Source organism: Stegodyphus dumicola, chromosome 2 (genome assembly GCF_044657685.1).
Source record: "Stegodyphus dumicola isolate Sdum_Otavi_A_Nest chromosome 2, ASM4465768v1".
Classification (NCBI taxonomy): domain Eukaryota; kingdom Metazoa; phylum Arthropoda; class Arachnida; order Araneae; family Eresidae; genus Stegodyphus; species Stegodyphus dumicola.
In genome coordinates, this window is record NC_140769.1 from 268,812,300 (window position 1) to 268,835,822 (window position 23,523).

Consider the following 23,523-nt stretch of genomic DNA (forward strand, 5'->3'; position numbering starts at 1 on the left):
CAAGAAAAAGTAAACGATTAAAGGTGCCCATTAAAATTGCAGACGACATTTTATTTTTAGTCCAAAAGAGGCAATTTACCCTGAAGGACTATTTCGTTTTGGCATTTTGCGTTGGTTCACTATAAATGTCGGCTCACTTTTCAAATCCATGCCACCAAATAGTAGAGCCCTGTATTATAATTAAAGATATTAAATAATGAAGAATCTGCATGAATGTATGTATATTTCTCGCACTGTGAAAAATCAACGGTACTCAGAGCCATCCAATTTTGAATAACGTACGTTTCCATCCGAATTTGGACATATAGAAGCCCAAATTTGAAATTGGTTTTACTATGTATTTCATATTTTGTAAAACGTTAACGAATTTTTAATTAACAAACTAAACAATTTCAAAGCGAGTAATGGCAACACTGGAAAAAAATTACTTCCAGCGCGCGAGATTGTGCATCGGATAAATTAACTCGAAGAAGTTAGATAGTAGACTGACATGATATTGCACGGCATTTTACTGTCTTTTTTTGTCTTCCAGGTATTGATTTCATTATAAATTATAAAAGAGCATTGCTCATCAAAGTAAAAATATCTGTTTGTTGTTTGACTGAATTGGTAAAAATATCTCTCATATAAATATTTTGTCCAAAGTGTTTGAGAACACTTGGGAAGAAACGCGTGATTCTATTAAACGTGTAATATACAGTGCATTTTACACAGTTGTACTCTTTATAAGAGATCTAAATATTGTAACTTAAATAGTATGTGATTTTTATTTTCTGTAGGAATTAGCAATGTTTTTACAGTTATGAAAATATGTATTTAGAAAATTTATTACTGTTGTCAATTGCACGAGTCGTAAGAAGTCGTTTATGGTTTGCATAACAAAGATTGTTCGAACATCTTAAAAATGAATTGAATTTTGAAAAATGAGAAGATACCATTCCAAATAATCCTTCCAAACAAAAATTCGCGTTTTCAAAAAAATGAAAAAAAATTAGACACATTCTTCTGAAACATCCAATACATAATATCCCATAGAGAATTAGCGAGCCAGAGTAAGGTTATTACTGATGATATTTCAATTATCGAAAATCGCTCAATGGATTTCCAGATTCTACAGCAAACAAACAAACAAAAAAAAAAAAAAAAAAAAAAACTACTTTGCGGTTATAAACTGTCTCCAAATTCAAGGACAAATTAAAAAATTATTAAAAAAATATCTGGAGGTTTTAATAATTTTACGATCTCCCAAAAGAGTTTGCTATGGTTTCTTACGCTCTCTTTGACATCGCAGTTTACCAGTCTGCTGCTACACTGAGTCTTACTAAACAATTTTTTTTGTCATTTTAACTTTATTATTAAACATTATTTTCTTCGCATTTACGCCATATGCAATCCAAGAGAAAATTACAAAAATTTTAAAAGCAGCATAGCACTACATGTTTGAATTTACGATGCAACGTTAACTATTGGCATACATATTTCCGTTTTTTTTTAGTCTCTCCGTTAATCATATCAATTCGGCTTGACAATTTTTTGTCTTTTTATTATTATTCTGTGTATTCACTTTATTTATCAAATATCAGGTTTTTGGCGCTTACGCCGCATAAAATTAATTTCAAAAGCAAAATCTCAAAATACTTAAAAAGAGCACATCTTTGACATTTCCAGTAGACAGTCTCCTGAAGTCAAGATAAAAATGTTTTATTCCGGACAGTGTTGCCCCTGCTCCCTTTTTAATCGTTGAGATCGTTAATCAAAAATTGATTATCAAAGTTTTACACAATATGAACATAGATAATAAAACAAATTAGATATTCAAATTATGGGCTTCCAGGTGCCCGTATTCGGATGGAGGACTAAGTTACCCAAAAGTGGATGGCTCTAAGCACAATTGTTTTTTTACGATGCGAGAGACATGCATATATTCATGGAGATTCTTCATTATTTAATTTCCTTAAATATAATACAGGCTGATAGTATTTTGTGGCAACAATTTGAAAACTGATACTCCATTTATAGTTAATCAACGTAAAATACGCTTTCGAGTCTGACTATTCCATTCGCGACTAACGTCCCTTCTGGGCTAAAAAAAATTCATTAACGATAGGAACGGAAATAATTCTTCCTTTCACATTGCTCGTAATTTCAGAAAAAAATAATCATTATATAAAAAAAAAAAACAAATCTCATCTTGGAAAATGTGATCCTAAAATTTCTATAAGCCTAAATTTCGAATTCTGGAAGAAGGAATCAAAGAAGTTTAAGAAAAATTGAGATAATTATAAATATGTCAAATTTAATTAACTTTGAGGAGCTAAATTTTGAGAGCTAACTTTTTAAAATTTACATATGCGATTTTTTACAAAACTTGCCACTTTGGCATAATTTGAGTCGTAGAATCGGAATATAGAAAAGCATTAGCATGTCATTTCAGAAAAAGTCCGATTATATGTCAATATACCTATATTAGAGCAATGCTATATATAAATCTAATACATATCCTAAGTCGCGCTTTCGGGACAGGAAAAACGCAAGTTGAATTTCGACAATCGTCCCACATTAAAGCTAGAGCCGTAGAAGTCACAAACTTGAAAAATATATGAATTTCTTAATAAAAAAGATTAAAACAAAGGGGGGACAATTTTACATTCATTTTAAGATTCATTTAATTTTTTGTGTAAACATTGCACCACTAAAATATAATGTAACACCAGTGGTACATATACCACAATTTGAGAACCTGTGCTATAGACTATTCGACGCGTATGATTTTAAATTTCAATTTATGAAGATCCATGGAACAAAAAGTTGTGATATTTTCACAGATTTACACCATAATTGAGAAATACTAATTTAAAAGTGCAACATTACACAAACAAAAATTAAAATGTTTTAGGTTGAAGTAATTCTTTCTCCATGGTTGAGTAAAAAAACTTGTATGCAACCTAACTACAGAAAAGTCTTGTAACAAATGCAAAACAAGTGGTTACCGAAAAAATAGAAGAATTATAGCTTAGATCAAATGTTATCATTAAATATAATTTTACGCTAGATATTCTATAACTATAACTGTATTCTTTAAATACGAGCTTTATAAGGCCTTATCACAAACACTTTTGCTTTTTTCATATTTGAAAATTAGAATTCCGACTGATTTCCACTTTTAGGATCGCTGAATGAAAGTGTTTATTTTGCATGATTACGTTTTCGTGCGCAGCGTTACGATTTTCCGAATAATTGTCATTCTATAATACGGACTTCGAAGATTCTTAATGAACTTATTTCCTAGATCCCCCTTAATGAGTTTTGGTGTTACCAGTAAACTGAGGCAGCATTTTTCCAGGTCACGAACTATTTGATTATATTATTAGTATGCGAGTTTCATTAATATGAAAGAAGGTATACCTTCGTGAAATACTTTCTAAGGAAGACGGCTCGTATTAACGTTAAGACGTGGAGAAAAACCAGAAAAAACGCGACCGGGTCTCCGAGGTTCGTTTCAAGATTTAACCAGTAATTTTCACTGATTTTACTGTCGGTCGGCTGGCCAAATTGCATGATTGCTATAACATAGATGTTTGGTTTGGTTTATGTGATTATGGCTCGCGGGATTTGAACCTCGCACCGAGCCACCAGTGTTCAGGCACATTAACGGTCGGCCGCTGATGTACCTTTAAAACGGGGAGGAGTTTCGAAGCCTCTCACTGTATGCTTTTCTTTGCTGGAGGCCAACATTTAAGTCGAAATAATCTCTGAATTAAATGCATTAAAGATGAATACGAAATTATACAGTAAAGTGGAAAAATGACTTGTTCGCTGTACGCATATTTTTCGCGATTTTTCCCATGTGTAACGTGAATACAAACTAGTGTTATCCTTTGTGTACTTTGCCATATTAAAATAGTCTACGTGTAACGTGCATGCACTCGGCTTCCCTTAAAAAATACTTCATGAAGTGTTTTGCTATGATCAAATAAGCCGAAGTTTGTGGCGTCTGGTTTATTATATTACGGAAAAGCGCACAAGTGCTCTCTCGCTAAGGATCTCTGAGAAGTAATATTAACTTTCTCTTATTCTTCATTTGGATAAAAGTAAATATGAATAGAACAAAGTTCCACAAAACAGGAAACATTTTATCAGGTAAAGTTTTTAGCTTCGTAGAGAAATTGCTAGAAATTATCTTCATCAAGGACTCTAGATGCTCCACCGTCAGCCGGATTATTTTCTTATCAGCTTTCGACTATGGAGAAAAGCTGTTCATTTATAAATGTATTTATTCTCAAGCAAAGCGATTATTTTTAGTTGAAAACTTCGTTAACTCCTTAAATCTCCGAATAAAATTTATTTTACATTGTAAATTAATTAGGTCTTTATAGATTTCTGCAGTGCTACTCATGTTCGTTTTAAATGGTAATAAAAATAATAAAAACTCGAACATCAAGTAAATAAGATACTGAAATCTTTGCAACGCCGTATTTGCAACAAATACGTAACTGGAATAGTCTCCAAGGAGGGTCAGACTGCACCCCCCTTCCAAGATCACATAAATGAAATGTCTTTACGGGCTGCATAAAATTTGATTTCAAAATTTCAATTTGGTTTTTGAAACTTTACCACAGATTAATACATGTCTCCATCAAGAGCAATGAAGGAGAATATCATGCATTTGTTAAGGAACAGAAAGGAATTTACTTTCCTGAGACCAAATCAGAATTATAACCTTTAACTATTAGTAATCTTTACAAGTTTGACTTACTTCACGTGTCTCAACTCGGAATGGAATATTGATTCTAAGAGTTTAAAGTTGATCTGCGTTTTGTTATAAGACATTTTTCTTGAATTTAATTTTTAATCAACTTGTCTGTAATCAATGTTCGTACTGAGTTAATGCCGGAAAAACCCTGAAGCTTCAATAATCGTTATACAAGTTACAATAAAAGTAAAACATAATTATGAAAATAAAATTTTCGAATAAAAATTGGATTATAAGTCATATAAATAAGCAAGTCTGTAACTTCAAATCTTTCAATAAGGTTTATATCACAGCTTCTAGATTTTTGAGACACGTTATTCATGTTCGTTTAATGTTCGTTAATCAAAATAACGTAAAACTGAACACAAAGCCATTAAAGCATTAAAATTTTTAGAAACCGTTGAAATAATAATTTATGTCAGATTGATTCTAATTAACTGAAAGTAAAATGTATTCGCTTTTCACGTAAGATTGCTACGATGGCCTCTATTTCAAGACAACTCGCTTATAGGGTTATTGGTTTTTCTTACTATGAAATGCTAATTATTAAACTAGATTCAATGTAATATAAATAACTAGATTCAATGTAATAATGATTCAATGGATTCTACTATGTTGTATCAGCAACATTTACTTTGTAGACTCAAATATAGCAAACAGTATTGGAACCTAATTTAAAATCTGCGCTCGCTTGAATTGGTTAAACGTTATTACAAATCTGAACTATCTGTGAGATTATCTGTTAGATTTGTATATTAACCCAGCCTTAACAACTAACATTCAAAATTATCTAACCTTCTGAAACATTAGTGCCCTTAAAACTTATTTAACTGTAATAACAAAGCAAGTTTGATGAAGATCTAAATTAAAGTTTATTAAGCCATTTATAACTGAAAATACAACACAAATATAAAAAGATGACTTGTTGTAATAAAAGTGTGACAAGTATAAAACTGATTTAAATATTTTTACATATAAAGTTGAATTCAAATTTCAACACCTGATTAGGAAACCTACACATAAACTCGTGCGTTTTCTTTTTTCAGCTTGCCAGGACCTCGTGCGTTGGCACTATCTAAATTTTTCTCTGAGTTGAATATAGCAGTAACTACGTTTTCTTGAGGCAGGGGCGGACACTTCACTAACTGAGATAAATTAGTACTTTTGATTTATGCCACATTGAGCTTAATTTTATATGATTTGCCTACATCAAAATGTAAGAGTTAGTGAAACATATAAATAGTTGTCGCAAAATAACTTCCTAAATGTGAAATTCTTTTATCCGCTTCCGAAACTCAAAATTATTTTAAAGTTTCCAACGCAAGGTTTGAGCTGGAAGTAAACCAGTGTTTTTTGTTATTAAAAAAGCTCAAGGACTTAAATTGGTCACGTTATGCTTCGAAGAAGTTTTTATGTACACGACAAGATGTACATCTTTAATTTTCTAAAAGAATGCTTAGCTTTTATTCGTCAACAAATGAATATATCTGCCTTCTAACGGATTTCACTCGCAGGCAATCAACGTAACCGTTCTACATAGAATCTAGGTCATCTTTGAAAAAGAAATGGGTCGCACAAAATGGACATAGACAAATGTCTAAGTATGTATAAAAGTATGGAATTCGCTTAACTATTCGCTTAACTATTCAGTTTTTGTTATCCAAAATTAAAGTATAGGGTGATCAAAGTTAAAGTAAGTAATATTTAATAGCTGTGATTCATTGTTAAGGTAATTTTTCGTTACATTTAAGGCTCAGAGTGGAGTAGAAAGACTTTTAAATATATTATCCCCACAAATTTAATTAATATATCATATAACTATATTAAAAATGAATTATTACGCACGATGTGTAACGGAAATTAAAAAATCAGTTTATCTGAAATTTTTTAATTCACTCGATAACCACTAAAAAATTAAATTCGCGAAACCTCAGGAATTCTACAGATATCTCCAATTGCTTTGGAGAGAATTTGGAAATTTTTTTCCAATAACAACTGTTCCTTTATTTCTTATATTAACCTCTAGTTCAACATATTTTAAAGATTTATATTAGAAGTAGATGCAGCTAGAATTTAAAATAAAGCCACATCAACCCGATGTGGACATGGTCCAATCAGAGCTGCATAGATTCCCGATGCAAAAGCAGCGTTAACAGCGAAGAATCAAAACAAGGGCGTGAAATTGGCGAACCAAAAGAATTATGAAGACCTAAGCGAAGCTAAAGGGAAATATTAATTTTCAAAATTACTCTTTGTCTCAATAGCGCAATGTGAGAATCACTGCCCTAATATAAAGGTTTTATGTGATATTTAATTGAAAATCCAGTTTTTGTATGCTATAGAAGCCTTTTATCTTGTCACTCTTCCTAATTGTTATCGTAAGGTTTATTCTAAGTTTATAACAGTTAATTTTTGTTAAAGATACTTTCCTGCCCTTCCTAATTTTAGCTTACCTACCAGAATGTGTTTTTAGAATTTCGTTTAATGCAAATGAGTAAGAGTGTTATTTAAGTCGAAATTCCACTGACTTCGTTAGAAGGTCTCAGAGTTTCTGACTTGCAAGCGTTCGCTTTTTGGCTACGTCTCTCTCTAAGCTATTACTAAGCTCGGCCGTATTTTACAGGCCCTTTAGTGCTTCGTTAGCTTATTAAGTATTTCGGGACCAACTACTTCGAATTTTGATAGTTTCGGCTATATCGTTTTAGTTAAGTTTCATATCTTATAACTTTGAGTTTGAGCCTAAGCAGAGGCTTTGTTGTAGGCTCTGAGAAAGGAGTACATTCATATTTTGAAGAACAAAGGGTAATTAACCCTTCTTGAGTTTACGTCTCATTGCATGAACTAAAGCGATTCGCTTAGCTGTTCACGAGGTTCCTACACATTTACCTGTTAGATAAAAAAGAGGAACATCACATTATACTTATAAAATTAGGTTATCTGAATCGAAAATAAGGCGCTAGCGTTCATAAGTGCTCTCATTAGCGAAAAATCATCCCGCTATATCTCCGAACATCAGGTTTTTTTGCATATCCAAATCATCATACATTCATATTCAAATTTAAGTAACCGAAACCGAAAATATGCCATTGTCTGTAACTTAATTTGAGTTCTTTCTTTATAAGTCATCCCACTCACTTACATTCTCCAGAAAAAGTCAGTCTTGCCTACAGGAACTTTCATGCTGGAAAAAGCATTAGTCACCTTTCCGTTCTGAAAAATCCGACAACGGCGCGCATGATCGCACTCGTTTCTGAATCCGCCTTTGACGGCCGCTAGACTTGAAGAAGTTCTTTTTCAGAATGATTTTAGTAAATGCAAATTAATGAAAGTAATTTAATACTTGGAAATTTAATAAAAATAGTACATATAGTAACATACAAATAACATAAATAGAATTAGTTATTTATATGACTTCGCACTGCAACAGTTGTTAGAATATTTTATTTTCCTAGTAATATTTTACTTTTACAAGAGTTTGTGTGTATAAGATTGAGGTCTGTGGGAACTTCCGTCATTAAGTAAATGTACACATCGACTGCAGATTTGTTGTTTAAAAAATTAAGTTTAAAAACAAAGCCATAAAACAAAATGCAGATTAATTTTTAACACCACGAGTCAATTATTATTTCAGTATTGTAGAGAATAATATTTTAGTAATACACTACGTCTTAGTCATGCAGGAAATATCGCAAATACTTTGTTTCTGAACAAAAATGCATGATATTCTCGTCCATTGCTGTTCATCCTTCCACGCATGTATTGCCTGGAAGTCGCTGTCAACTTGCGATGTATCCTGCCCAATGATAAATTTGCCACAAGGGCATATGACATAATAATAGCCAGGCCGGTGGCAAACGGGATGTAAAATGGAAGAGAAAATGGATGACTATGCATCAAGCAGCCATCAACATTTATCACTGATGATGACTAACTATAACAGCAAACCTGGCATAACACTTTACTAACTTTTAAAGAAATGAATACAGCGTTTAACGATTGCACTACCAATTACTTCGAAAATTTACACTTTCAAATTAAAAAAAAAATACCTAAATTCTATATGAAATGCATCTGTCATGGAAACAATTTTCGATTCGATGACACTCTGTATTTTCAAAATTATGTTTACTGTTTATTATCAAAAAATTGTAATTAATTACTTGCCCACTAGTTATTTCGTATACATCTCTGCTATATGCAGTTTAAAATCACAGAAAGATTGCACTGTATCAAATAAACAACTACATCTTTTTAAAAGAAACTGCTTTGCTTATAATAAACAGAGCGGTGGCTATTTAGCAAATAATTAATTATTATCTCTAATTAATTGCTTCCATGTGGAGATGAACGGTGATATTTAAATCAAATATACTCGTCTCGTACAGAAATGAATGGCTCAAATGCTACCGCAGGGCGGAACACAATTTATTAAAAAAAACTTATAGTACATGAGTTAAAAATAATCCCTTCCCATGTCAATACAATTCTGCCATCCGGCTGGGAGGTACCGAAGGAGCTCTGGTAGACCAATCTGTGAGATGTTGACGCACCACATATGGAGAAGTGCATGGAATTCGGCAGAAGATTCAACATGTTGGCCATTGATTGCGCCCTTCATTTTCTCAAACAAGGCGTAGTCCGAGGTCCACCCACTTTATACGCACATTTGTCATCTTTAAATCACCATGCACAATCGCCTCCAATGTTCCTTGCGCAAGCCCTGTCTCTTCATGCATCTTGCTGAACGTTTTGCGCCTGTTTGCCATGATCAAATCCGACACAGCTGCCACATTTGTTGCTGTATGCGATGCTGCAGGTCGTCCTGCGCTGGCCGTGATAATCATCTTTCATCATTGTTGCCCAAGTTCTCAATGACGAAGGCGAAAGGGACGGGCTCTGACTTATACCTGTCCCTTGCAGCAAGCTCCATTTATGCATTCTGAGTAGCTCACACCCCCTTGTGTCTATTTCACAAGGATCAAAGATCAAGGAAGTTCGTGTTACGGAGTTCTTAGGCATAAACGCCTTTACCTCCACATCATCTGAAGAATAAAATGTCATCATCAAAAGAGGGAATTTTCTAAAAAGGTAAAAATTTTGTTAAGCCGAAAAAGGCTTTTAAGAAAAGTGCATTCACACTGAAAACATATATAAAAACTCAGAAGGTCTAATTTTCCAAAATAAGAGCCAGAATAAATTAGATAGGGGCAGTCATCTTAAACAAAATTTTTGCTAAAGACTAGAAAATAAAAGCAGGTGTTTCCTTGATACTTGATCGTTCTTTGCGAACGTCAATTTCGCGGAGGGGAAAGGACGGGGGGGACGCTCTTACGCGTCGAAAAAGTTGCTGTGTCAGTTGGTCAGCTGACGGAGGGAGCAGTTTCGTTTCCGCCCGCTATTCAGTGCGGTCTTTAAGGCCAAATGATTGACACCTCTTAAGGGGTTGCTAAAAGCAAGTAAAAGCCCTTTTAGAAGGGCTGAAAGAGCTATTTTGAAGTAGAGAAATAGTCAATTGACTTTAGATTTAAAAAATTAGGTTCAGTCGCCTGCGACTGTAAAGCTTCTTCTTAAAGAAGCAGGAGGAGTTCCTCCGGTCAATGACTTAAGCATTCAAGACTCGAGAGGCGGGAAGGGGAAGGAACGAGAAGTAATTATTCACATGCATGTCAGTGTGAGCATACCTTGCCCGTTTAAATGGGTTTGCAGCATAATCCGGGTTGAGAACCGATCTCGGTCTCTTCCTAGATGAGGCGACTGCAGGATCATATACAGGTAGCATATGCAGCACAGGATTTGCAACATGTTGAATATTTTATTGTGTCTATTTCACTTGTTTTCTCTTCGCATATGGCCTACCAGCGGACGAGCGATAAAGTCGCTGAGCGCTGGTAGTTCGGTCCGAGGTTCGAATCTCGCGAACGGTCTGGCTACATGGGTCTTTTCGTGGTTTTCCCCATGTGTAACGTGTATACGAGCCAGTTTCCCTTAGAAAGTCCTCCACGAAGGCATCCCTTAGGCAGATAGCCCTCGAGGCTTTACCGTAATTAAATAACCTCACCTAACAATTCGCATACTGCAACAGTTTCGTTGTGAGAGTCGTTGTGTCAATCATTTCTGCACGATACATGTATAATTCTACTTAAATAGATTTTAAGGGCACTAACTCCTCAATTCATGAATTGACATCAAAAGACAAGTTCCGCAAACAAAAATGCATTTGCTTTAAATTCGAACAAACCAATCGCTAACTTCGACGGGCGGAGGCTACTTCAACATTGCATTACGTTCCTCAATTACAACCATTTGGTTTCCTTCCGCCTGCCATGTAGGACGCTTCTCCACCAGCTCAGCAGTTTCAGTTACAATTCATCGACGGCTTCTCGAACTATATTGCTATCGGCAAGCTCCTAGGCGGAAGCGACTCAGATATAGTTCGAATGATGTCGCTTATGTTATTCCCCTGACTTCAAGGCTATCTGCACTGTTACTACCGTCTCCTAATTCCTGACGTCTTCACGAAATGCTACTCCACCGCTGCTTATGATATGAACTCTCTTCAAAATACTATGAACTTCCCCCCCCTCTACTTATTCTTTTATTTCATATCATCATCTGATCGAAAAATCGTACAACTAACTGCAGTAGATTAGGTCTACTGCCCCGGTAACCGCACCTCAACACATATCCAGTCGAAAAATATCGTACTTAATACCAAATTTTGTTACGGAAAATTACAGTAACGCATTTCAGAATTGAAGTTAGTTATAGGAGAATTAGATTAGAGTTAGGTATAGGAAATTGATATGCGGTTAACGTCAAGAACAAGGAAAATATTACTATATAAAACAATTTATCCTTTTTAAAATGGCAGAATTATGCTGAGGGTTTAGCTATGATTAATTTTAAGTATGCATTAATTGCTCGCCTTTGAGATTTTGTAAGTTTCCATTTTTTTATATTCCTATTTAAATAAATTTTAAACTTATAGTAATAAAATTTACGGGGTAATATATTTTTGCATTTATCTACTGCAAACCCTGAACTTTAAATCTGATTCATAATTACCTTAATTATGAACCACAATTAAGCTGAATTATTAAGTGAACTCCACAATCTTTTACCCATTTAGACATTTTAGTACATATTGTGCGAGACGTTATTTTATCGAAGAACCTGTGTCTATGTAGAACGATTATTTCGATTGCTTGCGAAAGAAGTCTTACGGAAGAGGGATCTGTTCACATTTTGGGAATATAAATTAAGCATTCTTTTTGCAAAGGAAAGGTGTAACTCTTGTCATACAGATGCAAATTTCTCCGTAGTATATCGTGAGTGACGAACCAGTATCTGATTGAATTTCTCGTTAGATTAATTTTAAAAAATTCATTCAATTCTATTTTCTAAGTTTATCGGTTATGGTCTTATTCAGGGCAAATGGAACGTTTAAAGTTTTTAAATATCGAAAAATATTCATTCGTTTCCAATTGCAATTTTGTGTTCAAAAATGAAGGCTCGAAACGAAATCTCGAGTTTCGGACGAGCATAAACAAAATTTCACCTTTAGGAAGTTTGCGAAAACTATTCGTAAGATTCATTAACTCCTGTATTTTCAGGTGTTCTATCCTTCTTTGTTCATGCCACAAGTTTGGCTCAGATTAGAAGGTCATACAAATTTAAACTCAATGAGGCAAAGCTTAGAAGTAGGATTTCAGCTCGGCTGGTGGAGTGTTCGCCATTGCCTCATTAAAATATAGTTCCTGCCAAATGCATCTGAAGGCCAATATTAGATAGTGGCTGTGCAACTGGTAAGCTACATAAAAGTTTAACTTTAGTGCAAAAGTCTCATATAGTTATTTCTGAACTAAACTTTATAAATATTTGCAATTGAACTACAAGAGAAACAGCCTCAGCTTTGTCATACTATTTTTGTACATTCTGGCCGAGATAGTGCCTGGCTCGAAACTGGAAGAAAATTTGAATGTTGTTCATGGATATTTTACCTGTGGCATGAGATCTTTGCAAAGATCTGAGCGATTTTAAACCTCTCCTGCTGATGGGTTCGTTTCTATAGGCAAAAAGACTAAATATTTAATTTTGAACATGTTCAATACATAAAACTGCATATTTACCCAAGCAAATAATCAAATGGACAGAAATCAGACTCGGACATTCCCTTGAATACATGCATTCAGTATGTTCTTTTCTGTTTCATGCATACAGACTCTTTTCTGTTTGTATCTCTTATCGAATATCTTAGGAAACTGAAGCATTTTGTTTTATTTATTTGTGATAATAATAAATCTTATTCAACTTTCATCACACTTGTACATTCACTTCAAACGAACCCGATGTATGTACCCAATATCAAATGTTCTTCCTCAAACACAACGTGTGTTAATGTGTAAATAAGTATTATGTATTAATACACTGATATGTTTACTAAAATTTTTTATTAAAATACTTATTAAATACTTTTACATTATTTTAATCTGTAACTGTGCACTGAATAACTGAACATTCACACATTATTTTAATCTGTAACTGTGCACTGAATAACTGAACAAGAGTGAAATATGTCTTAAGTTACTCTTCAGAGTTAGGTACTCGAAGCGAAACGAGTTGCGAGGTATCACTTCTTATATATCTTTCTATCCATTCCTCATCGTATAGAAATTGTGGATGCTGAAGATCGTGAGCATTCAGGTGACGAAATGTTTACAACGGACAAAGCTAACTCCTCATTCCCCCCCCCCCTCGCAATGCGAGTTTATTGCAAAAATTTCGTTCTCTAGCATACTATCGTATCATAGCTACAAGGGGAGAATATTTTGCGGTTTTTCATTGAATTTAAAATATTTTCTTGCTACTTTTTAGTACCTTCAAGGAAATTTTTTTTGTTTTGAGGTTTGCATTGTACAACGCATTTAATTTAAAACTCTATTAGTACCCCTTCGGAGCTCATATGGTAATGTATTGTTCCGCAAAACTAAGGAAATTTAGTTTCTAAAAATCCGAAACAGCCTACGCAAATAAAGAAAACCCAAATAAAGAAAATTAGCCCGATTAGTAGATATTATGTCCAAAGGAAAGACTTTCTCTCGGTGTCCTTTTTATTTTTCAGTAGTGGTAGAACAAATATTTGGAGTAAAGATAAAATAAACAAATTGACCGAGTTAACAACAAAATAATCAGTGCAGGATTTCCATATAAGCTACACAAGCTATAGCTTAAAGCCCCCACATTCTTGAGGGCACCCCTCCCAAAAAAATTCAATATAGTATAAATATCGTATAACAGACTTATAAAGGGTCCCATATCTCAAATAGCTTAGTACCTTATGAAGTCTCACTACGGCTCTGAAAATAGTTGAATACACGCTAATTTACTGCGCACGAAAGTTTTCCTAGAAGACATTGTCCCCTTTCGAGAAGACTGTATAATGTTGCCTGGGTAGCACCGGCGTCGGAATATTCCCCAACGGGTGCGCTCACATCATAGAAGTTATGGTGGAAATATAAATTTTAAATTTGCTATTAATAGTAAATTTTAAATTAAGCAAAACACATACTTTGGCTCAAATCTTGAGTGCTGTTCCTGAAGAAAAAAGTCCCTTGCCTTACTAACCTCGAAATCGACTGCCCTTTATTTACAGCTTTCTCCTCCTTTAAAATGCTGATTAGTCTAAACTTTTTAACAAAGGCGCAGGGAAAACGCTCTGGATTACTAATTTGTATCTGATTGTGTTTACATTTTAATTCATTACAGATGGCTGATATTGAGATAAATACATAAACTGAGCGATATAGTTCCTTATTAGGTTTTTTTTTTTTTTTTCCTAATTCCCATACAGCAAGTTATAAATTTTCTTAAAATTAACTTTTTGTGTAATTTAAAGCCTTTATTTACAAGATTTTGTTTTATTTCGAAAGGGTGCATATACACTATTACAAAACATTAAACGGCTAGAAAAGTAATCTACAAATATATAGGGAATATTTCCGTCTAATTTGAAAGTTACAAGGTTCATTATATAATACATAATTTCAAAGGTTAACCTTATATTGCAAACATTTTGCTTGTAAAGAATTGGTTACAAAGAAAGTTTTTGTTAAGAATGGTTTGTTTTCTTCCAAACATGTGCTAATTACGATTACGGAATCAAACTCGGTAATATCTATTTAAAGATTTCTGATGCGACGATAAGAAATGCTGCCTGAAACTGTTTCGTAACTACAGAATCCAAACGAAAAAAATATATAATTCAATATTTACGTCCCCTAAACGCGCATTTTCTAGGACACCTTTTTTCATTTGAAGGACTCGCTTCTTGAGATCCCAAAATTCACTGGTATGTTCACACATTATTTTACTGGGCGGATGTCGGCCCATTCCAAGAATGGGCGTGCGTAGAGAGGGTATCCTAAAAGTGACATTTTTTTGGTAGATTAAAAGAACCAATCCTTGCTTAATTTAAGAACGAAGTTATCACTACCGAAAATAGACTTCATAAAAGTTACTCTGCGACGTCTTTACTGTGCCTTGTATTACCTGGAAACATGGTTAATGAAGTCTCTTCTTTGCTTACTTATCCAAAAAGAGAAGAGGTTTAAAATTTTAAAATTTGTTGTTGTTTTAGGTAGTTAGCCATTTAGTTCAATGCCTGATATTCGGACTTTAATTCCTAAAATTTATAGTGATTCCATGTGCATAATATTTTGACTTTTAACTATTCTTGCATGTATTCCAGGTTAAAACCTGCATTGTCGTCTATATATCTATCTGTCAATATATCTTGCATGTATATATTTTGACTTTTACAACTTATTATTAATATTAATATTATTATTTTTATATTTATTTTAAAATTTGTTGTTGTTCAAAAAATCAAGTGGAACCAAACTTGAGGCAGTACTATATTTTAGTTCGAATTTTATTGTTTTAAATTATTCGCCCTTTACGAGTCAAATTGAAGCATTTAAAACGAATAATTAATTTGCATTTTCATATAGTGTTTATTTAGTTTTGATTAGTTTAAAATTATTAATTTTTTATTTAGTTTAAAATATTGTAAGAAATATCAACATATTTTAACATTTCAATTTACAATGTACTTCGTTCTAAAATTTAATAGTTGCATGAGTTTTATATTTAAACTCTTTTCACATTTTTTTCCTACGATTTTACATTCTTTTTTCCTTCTACTTTTAAATTTTAGCTTTTATAGATATCTAAAAGGTGTAATATGTATGTTTTAATTATTACTATTTAACGAAAGAGAAACAAAGTTACATTGTGTGGTAAATGTAAAACTGGGCAAACTTATTCTTTGTATTTTAAGTTAATATATGCGCTTCTAGTTTGGTTGATTTGAGCGGGAAATAGAATACATCGATAGAAGCTTTGATTCAAAGAAGTAATGGAAGAAAGTCAAAATAATCCAGTCTAATACTTAACATGAATAACTGCTGAATAACTGACCACCAGTATTTTATTCCTTTCTTGTGGTATAAAAATTTACAAAAGTTGCGGTTACACAATTTGATGAACTCGTATATGTATTTTTTTTTATAAATAAGACTGCATTGCGTACATGCAAAGCGGTGGTTTTATAGCATGTATTAGAATTAGCTTCGGGAGGTTTCAAGCTATATTGAAATTTATCAAACATTTTATTTTTTCCATAGCGATTTAAAAGTAGGTTTGTTAAGCTCATGCCTTAAAATAGTTTTGAGTTTCGGAAACGGATAAAAGAATTTCACATTTAGGAAGTTAGTTTGCGACATGAATAACGTCTCTCAAAAATCTACAAGCTGTGATATAAACCTTATTGAAAGATTTGAAGATAGAGATTTGCTTATTTATATGACTTAGAATCCAATTTTCATTAGAAACTTTTATTTTCATAATTATGTTTTACTTTTATTGCAACTTGTATAACAATGATTGAAACTTCAGTGTTTTTCCAGCATTAATTCAGTACGAACATTGATTACAGACAAGTTGATAAAATTTAAATTCAAGAAAAATGTTTTATAACGAAACGCAGATCAACTTTAAGCTCTTAGAAACAATATTCCATTCCAAGTTGAGACACGTGAAGTAAGCCAAACTTGTAGAGATTAACAGTTAAAGGTTATAATTGTGATTTGGTCTCAGGAAAGTACTTCATTTCTATTCCTTAACAATTGCATGATATTCTCCTTCATTGCTGTTGATCAATACCTGTATTTATCTGTGATAAAGTTTCAAAATCTCTGTGATAACAGTTTACTCACTTTTAAAAAATGAATGCAGCTTATATAGTTTGGATTGTCAAATATTTCGGAAATTTAGTTCTTCAGATTCCAAAACATTTCAAATTTCTTTTGAAATGCATCTGACGTGACTTCTAGTCGATGGTGCCATGGATTTTTTAAATCATATTTAGCGTTTCAGATTACAATATTTATGATAGAAAGTCAAAAAAAATTGGTACTCCCTAGTTGTTTCGTGCACTGTTGTGCTTTATGTACTTTAAAACTGCAAAGACTGCCACAATAATTCAATTTGAAATTGTTAAATCAAATTGTTCTGCGTATTTTAGGCAGAGCGGTGGGTTTCGAATAAATTGAATTTCAGTTTTTTTTAATGGTTTTAATATTTTCACGCTGGTGTTCACCTCAAAGCAATTTAGGAAATATTTCGGAAATTTGCATGAAAGCGTGTGTTTCGATGGCTGTGCACTTGACGTAAAATTCACAGAATTTAAAGAAGTTCTAAAATCCTTATCTAAGGACACATTCATTCATGTTTCATTCAGGAGCGCTTTTCTGAAGCCCCACAGGACGTTTCTATTAATTAATGTATTTAAATAACTGTTTAGGCTTGCTGCTAAACTTTCAAATATGAAAACGTGTTCTAAGCCTAACGTGTTAATTATCAATATATTTGTTCTAGCAAATTTTCTACATTTTTTAACCTTCCCGAAGATCCTTTCTTTTTCATTTTGGGATTCGACCTGGATCAAAATACCGGAGTTCAGCAATTTACCTCCCCGCTGCTGATAGGTTCCCCCACTATAAGGAACAAAGAAAAAAACCATTTAATTTTCCACCTGTTTAATTTACCACCCAAACAAATAATACACGAAGCTGCATATATACTGTAACAAATAATCAAAGAAACAATAATCACTGAGATACTCTCTTGAATGTAGGCTTTCAGCAGTTATATCAAACAAGCTGGTTTTTCTTTGAAGCTTTAATCCAAAAGCGTCAACCTTTTACCTTCCCTGCGCCATATACTCATGAAGATGAGATATTTTTGGCCACACAACTATTTTCAATCAGTAGTGGAAATCGTGAGCTACCAAATAAGCGAATCACAAAATTGTGTACGTTTCATTAAAAATACTCGGATTGGTTGAGGTTTGAGTTCTGAAAGAATTTTGTAAAAAAAGAAATGTAATGACTTGACTACTTTTTTCCAAAGTTCCTCAAATAAATAAGAAAGTGCATATCGAGAAAAATTTAAGTGAATCGCTGATTTACTTCATTCAAATGGCGTGTCAGCGAGCAGCTGTAAATGCACCGTGGTACGTCCGAAGTTCTGGATCTGGATCGTCAGTTTCACTTCTGGCCTCTGCTACAAAAGACTATATACCAGTAAATATCTTGGCCCTTGGGCTTTCAATTTATCTTTTTATATTCATTCAAAGGCACACTAGCTTGCATGCCGCGTCCTGGGGATGAAAAAATTAGAAAACACAGGTGGCAAGTCAGGGAAATCAATCTGATGCAATAGTTCACATTCTTAAACAGTAAGCTGAGTTAAGATCATTTAATCAATAAATTGTTGCTGAAAGTAATTGAGTAAGTGCGGCGTGAGATATCTAACAATCACTGAGCAAATTACATTAGCGTTCGTCGAGGAGGAGAAACAATTATTTCGATATAGTCACTTGACGTAAAGTCTGAATCTGATTGTTTCAAGCTTTTAGGCAGGGCGGTCATGAGAGTTCTCGTGTCGTAAAATGACTAAAATTAATCTACATAATTCGTTATAATGGTGGGTATGTATATATTCTTTTTTCTTTTTATTCAAAATTAACTTATATGTCGTTTAGTATTTTCTGACAAAGTAGGATTACAGACTTTGGTTACCCTCTTTAAAAGCAGGGCAGGACTAATTTTTGAACTTTCAAAAATTATTAAAAAACTAAATTGTGTACCTTAAGAATTTATTGCCTGGCAAAGCATATTATTGATTTACTTGACGAGGAAGGTTTAGTGATGAGATCGTATGCTGGATTATAGTGTCAGTGCGCAAGGCTTCTTTTACTGCGTTTCGATTGATGTTGTATATAGACAGAGAGATAATCAATAACAACCGTCCATCAATCGGCGAAGCTTTGGTGGCGGAGACTACGCACGTTATAAGTGCGATTTATTTTGTTTCTTTTTGTAATACCTATTTGATATACATAAGTAAAATTTTAACTTAGCACTAAAGTTACTTGTCATGGTGGCATCCGTGTAGTGGCCTGTGTTATGGCATGAGAGTGTGAGCTGGGTATTTCTTTTGATCAAGGGGGAAGGAAAGCAGCGAAGATTCGAGATTTCGGCGTTATGGTGAAATTGTACCATACGGAAGGAATTTGTAGCAAGTGTATGGCTATAATCGTTGTGTCAATGTTGAGATTATTGGTTATAGTGTTATTTGGGATGTACCATTGCGCATTTACAATTACACGCAGAAGTTTATTTTGCAAAATTTGAATTTTTTAGATGCTTTTTTGCCTCGTTTCCCCAAATAGGAATATCACATAATAGGGTTGGGAGTAGAATTGCTTTGTAGGGTAATTTTGTTTGGGATGAAGAGTACACTGTGTCGACGTAAAAGCGACTGCATTGAGGCTGTTGTGGTTTAAATTTGTCTGATGTTGCAAAAACGTGTTTTTGAAAGTTAATTTGCAATCCAGTGAGACACCAAGATATTTTACATCGGTAACCCACTCGATGTCATCGTCAAATAGTCGAGGTGCTGTGGGTGGCGTAATTTGAATCTCCTTTTAGTTAAGATAATTAGATAATTAGATACTTTTAGTTAAGATAGTTAAGAAATATTGTAAAGTAGGGGTAAAGAACAGGAGCTTGGAGTACACCTGCGGTAATGCGGCGGGCAGAAGAGTGAGTGTTATGAATTTTTATTGTGAAACACCGGTTATTGAGACAGGACGCAATTAATCGAATTTGATAATCAGAGAAATTTAATTTTATTAGTTTGAATATAAGGCGATTGGGCCGTACTCTATCAAATGCCTTTGAGACATGTAAAAAATTCATTCCTGTGGGAGCTTTTACACAGTAACCTTTAAAATGTTTTTTCTTTAAAACGTTTTTGCAGCTCAAATGAAGTGAAATGAACTAGATGAAATAATGACCTAATCAATCTTAAGAATCTTTTTTTCATATTTTGCTAAATTTCAAAAGATGCTTACATTTCTACCAGGCAGTTTGGTACTTAAACTTCCGAGGAGTAGAGTCGAGCACAAACGTCGTTTAGATGTCTCATCACCGAGAACATCGCCGAAGAAGCACCAGAAGAGATGAATTATACTTTCTGCAAAGGGGAAGATCCTCTCCAGTTTTGCTGAACAACATCTCAGCAGACGAATCCAAAGGCTTTCCAACCCTTCTCCTATTACGACTCTTTGTAGAATATTTTCGACTGGACAGTAGCTTACTCCCATCAGCGGCCGAGCGATAAAATGGATGAACACTTGTAGTTCCGGAATGGCTTTGTTTACAGGCGAATGGGCTAACTACATGAGTGTTTTTCTCGTATGTGTGAAGAGTATACGAGCACAGTTTCTTTGGAAAGTTCAAAACGAAAGCATCCCCCTTAGGCAAATAGCCCTACAGTACTTTGCCATAGTCATTTTAAAAAAACCCGACAGAATTTCAAGTACCTCCATGGCACAAAGACGATTTCAAAGAGCACTTAACGAACATCCAGGCTTTCTTCAGGACTCCAACACGAAACCAAAGCTATGGCAACCGGCGTCCATATTTCCATGACAGAAAGCGCCTCAAAAGAAAACATTTTAAAATTTTGACATGCCAAAGGGAAATAAATTTATAGATTATCATTGCAGTTAAGTTATTATCATAATGAGAGGATGGCGCGCAGATTAAAATTTTCAATTTGTTTCTAATTTGAATTTTTACTTCGTGAATTAATTAATTCTTTTACAAATATTTGATTAATCAATAGTAAACGTTGGATTCTCTAAATGCTTCCTTACATTTTACGTAATATTAGTTTCATAAACTAATGTGGTCTTGGTCTAATGTAGCCATTGCATCAGAATGCGTATGCATTATGTAGTAAATCCCTACGAAACCATTAACAGTGCATAAAATGTAGAAGATATTCCTCTATAAAATCGGATTGGTGAAATACAGTCTGGAAATACTAATTACCTCAGCCATGCAAAGATAAAGCTATCTTTGCATGGTTGAGGTAGATTATTTTTAGATTTATCGAACATTTTTTTATTTTTATTAGATAAGATTTTAGATTATTAGATTTTAGATTTTAGAAAATTATCGAACATTTTTATTTTTAAATTATTAATACAGAGTATTAATATCATTGCGCAGAAAGACGCTGAGAGATTCCTAATAAACACTAGATTTAACAACGAAACATTAGTACCGGAGCGTCCAATATTCGGTCGAAGTGAGTAGCAATGCGACCTCAAAGGGCAGAGAAATGTTATGATGTCCCCCCGATGTCATATTATTATCATGGAGGTAAGAAAGAACTTCCTACCTCCCTGATTATTATAGCTAGGTTAGCATATGGATCGTTACACGCTCAATAAAGAACTGCATATAACGACAGGACCTTGAAGTTCGATGAGGTGAATGCTCCAAAAAAAAAGGTGATGGAACAAGCTTGGAGATCCTGATGTATTGATGACTTTGAGAGGTTGTTCCAGCAAAAATATGTGAAATTTGCAAACATTAAACTAATGAAAACGTAGGATGACAGAAGTGTAATCTAACATATTAGCGACAGGTCGAATCATGAAGAGAAATCAAACTCTGTACAATACGACTATGCTCGTCAAAAATTAAAATAAACAATCGTACCCAGAGTTCTACATTTTGAAAAAAATAATGTTATGGTTACCCAACAGATGCGCAGAGAATGATCTATCTTCTAGTTCTACAAAATTGGCTATCGATGAATAAAGATTCTTCGATACTTTCGTACTATATTGGCTTACAACAAAGAATGAATCAATTCTGTCCAGTGACCCAACTGGGGCCTGAGATGTGTAGAATGACAAACTATGATGAATAAAGATCGGCATGGGTAACGTTATGCCGCAATATTGCGAATTCTACAAAGTATCCGGCTTAACAAAAATGTTGTCATAGAGAAACTTCACATAAAAATACATCAAGTGAGATTTCGAGAGAAAAACGGTTAGAAATTTGGAAGACAGGAGAACATTTTCTCGTAGGTTTAAGCGATCAAAGTAGAGTCCTAATGGATTGGAATATGAGATTAAAGTCATAATATTGTGTGTTATAAGAGAAAATGCAAACTGACGCAAATTTAAACACAGTGCAGCAGGGCTCTAACGTTGGGATTCAGCTCGGTTAGTGGAGTCTTCGCCACTACAGTAAAAGATAAGTAGTTTCTGCAAAATCCATCTGAGGGTAAAAATTAAATACTGTCTATGTTAATGTCAAGTTGCGTAAGAGTTTAACTGTAGTTTCGATCTATCAGATGTTTACTTTTGAATTAAGATTTGTGTTTGTCAATATTTCGAATATAACTGGAAGAAAAACAGACACATCTTTGTTATAATGTGTTTATTACAAGTCATCGTTTATGATTTATATTGTATTTTCGGTTATAAACCCCAAGAACAATTTAATCAGAGTGGATTTGCGCTAAACATGCTTTTTGATTACAATTAAATAGTGGTTAAAGCCTCTAATTCTTCTACAATTTAAGATAATTTTGAATGTTAGCTATTAGACTGAGTGTTCAAAGCGAGTTTAGCTTTCTTATAAAGTTTACCCAACTCAAGTTAACATGGTTTGAAAATTGGACTACCGTGAGGTTTGCGTTATCTCACGTTAGCAAAAATTATATGATTTCCAAGTCGCTAATACAACATGATAGAGTCCCTGGCTTATTAAACTAAAATTTTGTTAAGTTCTGTTTAGTTTATTTTAATACGGGCAGAAACACAATAGAGCCATCTGCCTAAGGGAATGCACCTTTTTCAAAAATCTGGCTTGTACACACGTTTCAAAAACGCCCATGCAGTCAGACTTTTCGCCTGGATTCAAACGCAGGTTGGAACTACCAGTCCTCACGATTTAACGGCTAGGCCACTGGTGGTCCTGAAAAGAATTCACATTTTATGGTACGAAACAAGCAACCATCCCGAAAGCTAGTTAGGTTAATTTAGAAGTACTGAAGCAATTTTACGCAACCAGTGAGTACATTTTCCATTCCGTTAATTAGCATTATTACGGCATTAATTTGTAAGGCAAGAATTTGCAGATATTTTAAGATGTTAGTGATTTTGAAGCCAGTTTCACACTATTTATATTGCCAATAAGTTACTTGCTTCTAAAAATCTACAAACTGTGATACATATCTTATTCGAAGATTTGATGATACAAATTTAATTATTTATATGACTTGGCATTACAATGGTTTTTAGAATATTTCATTTTCAAAATTATATTTTATTTTTA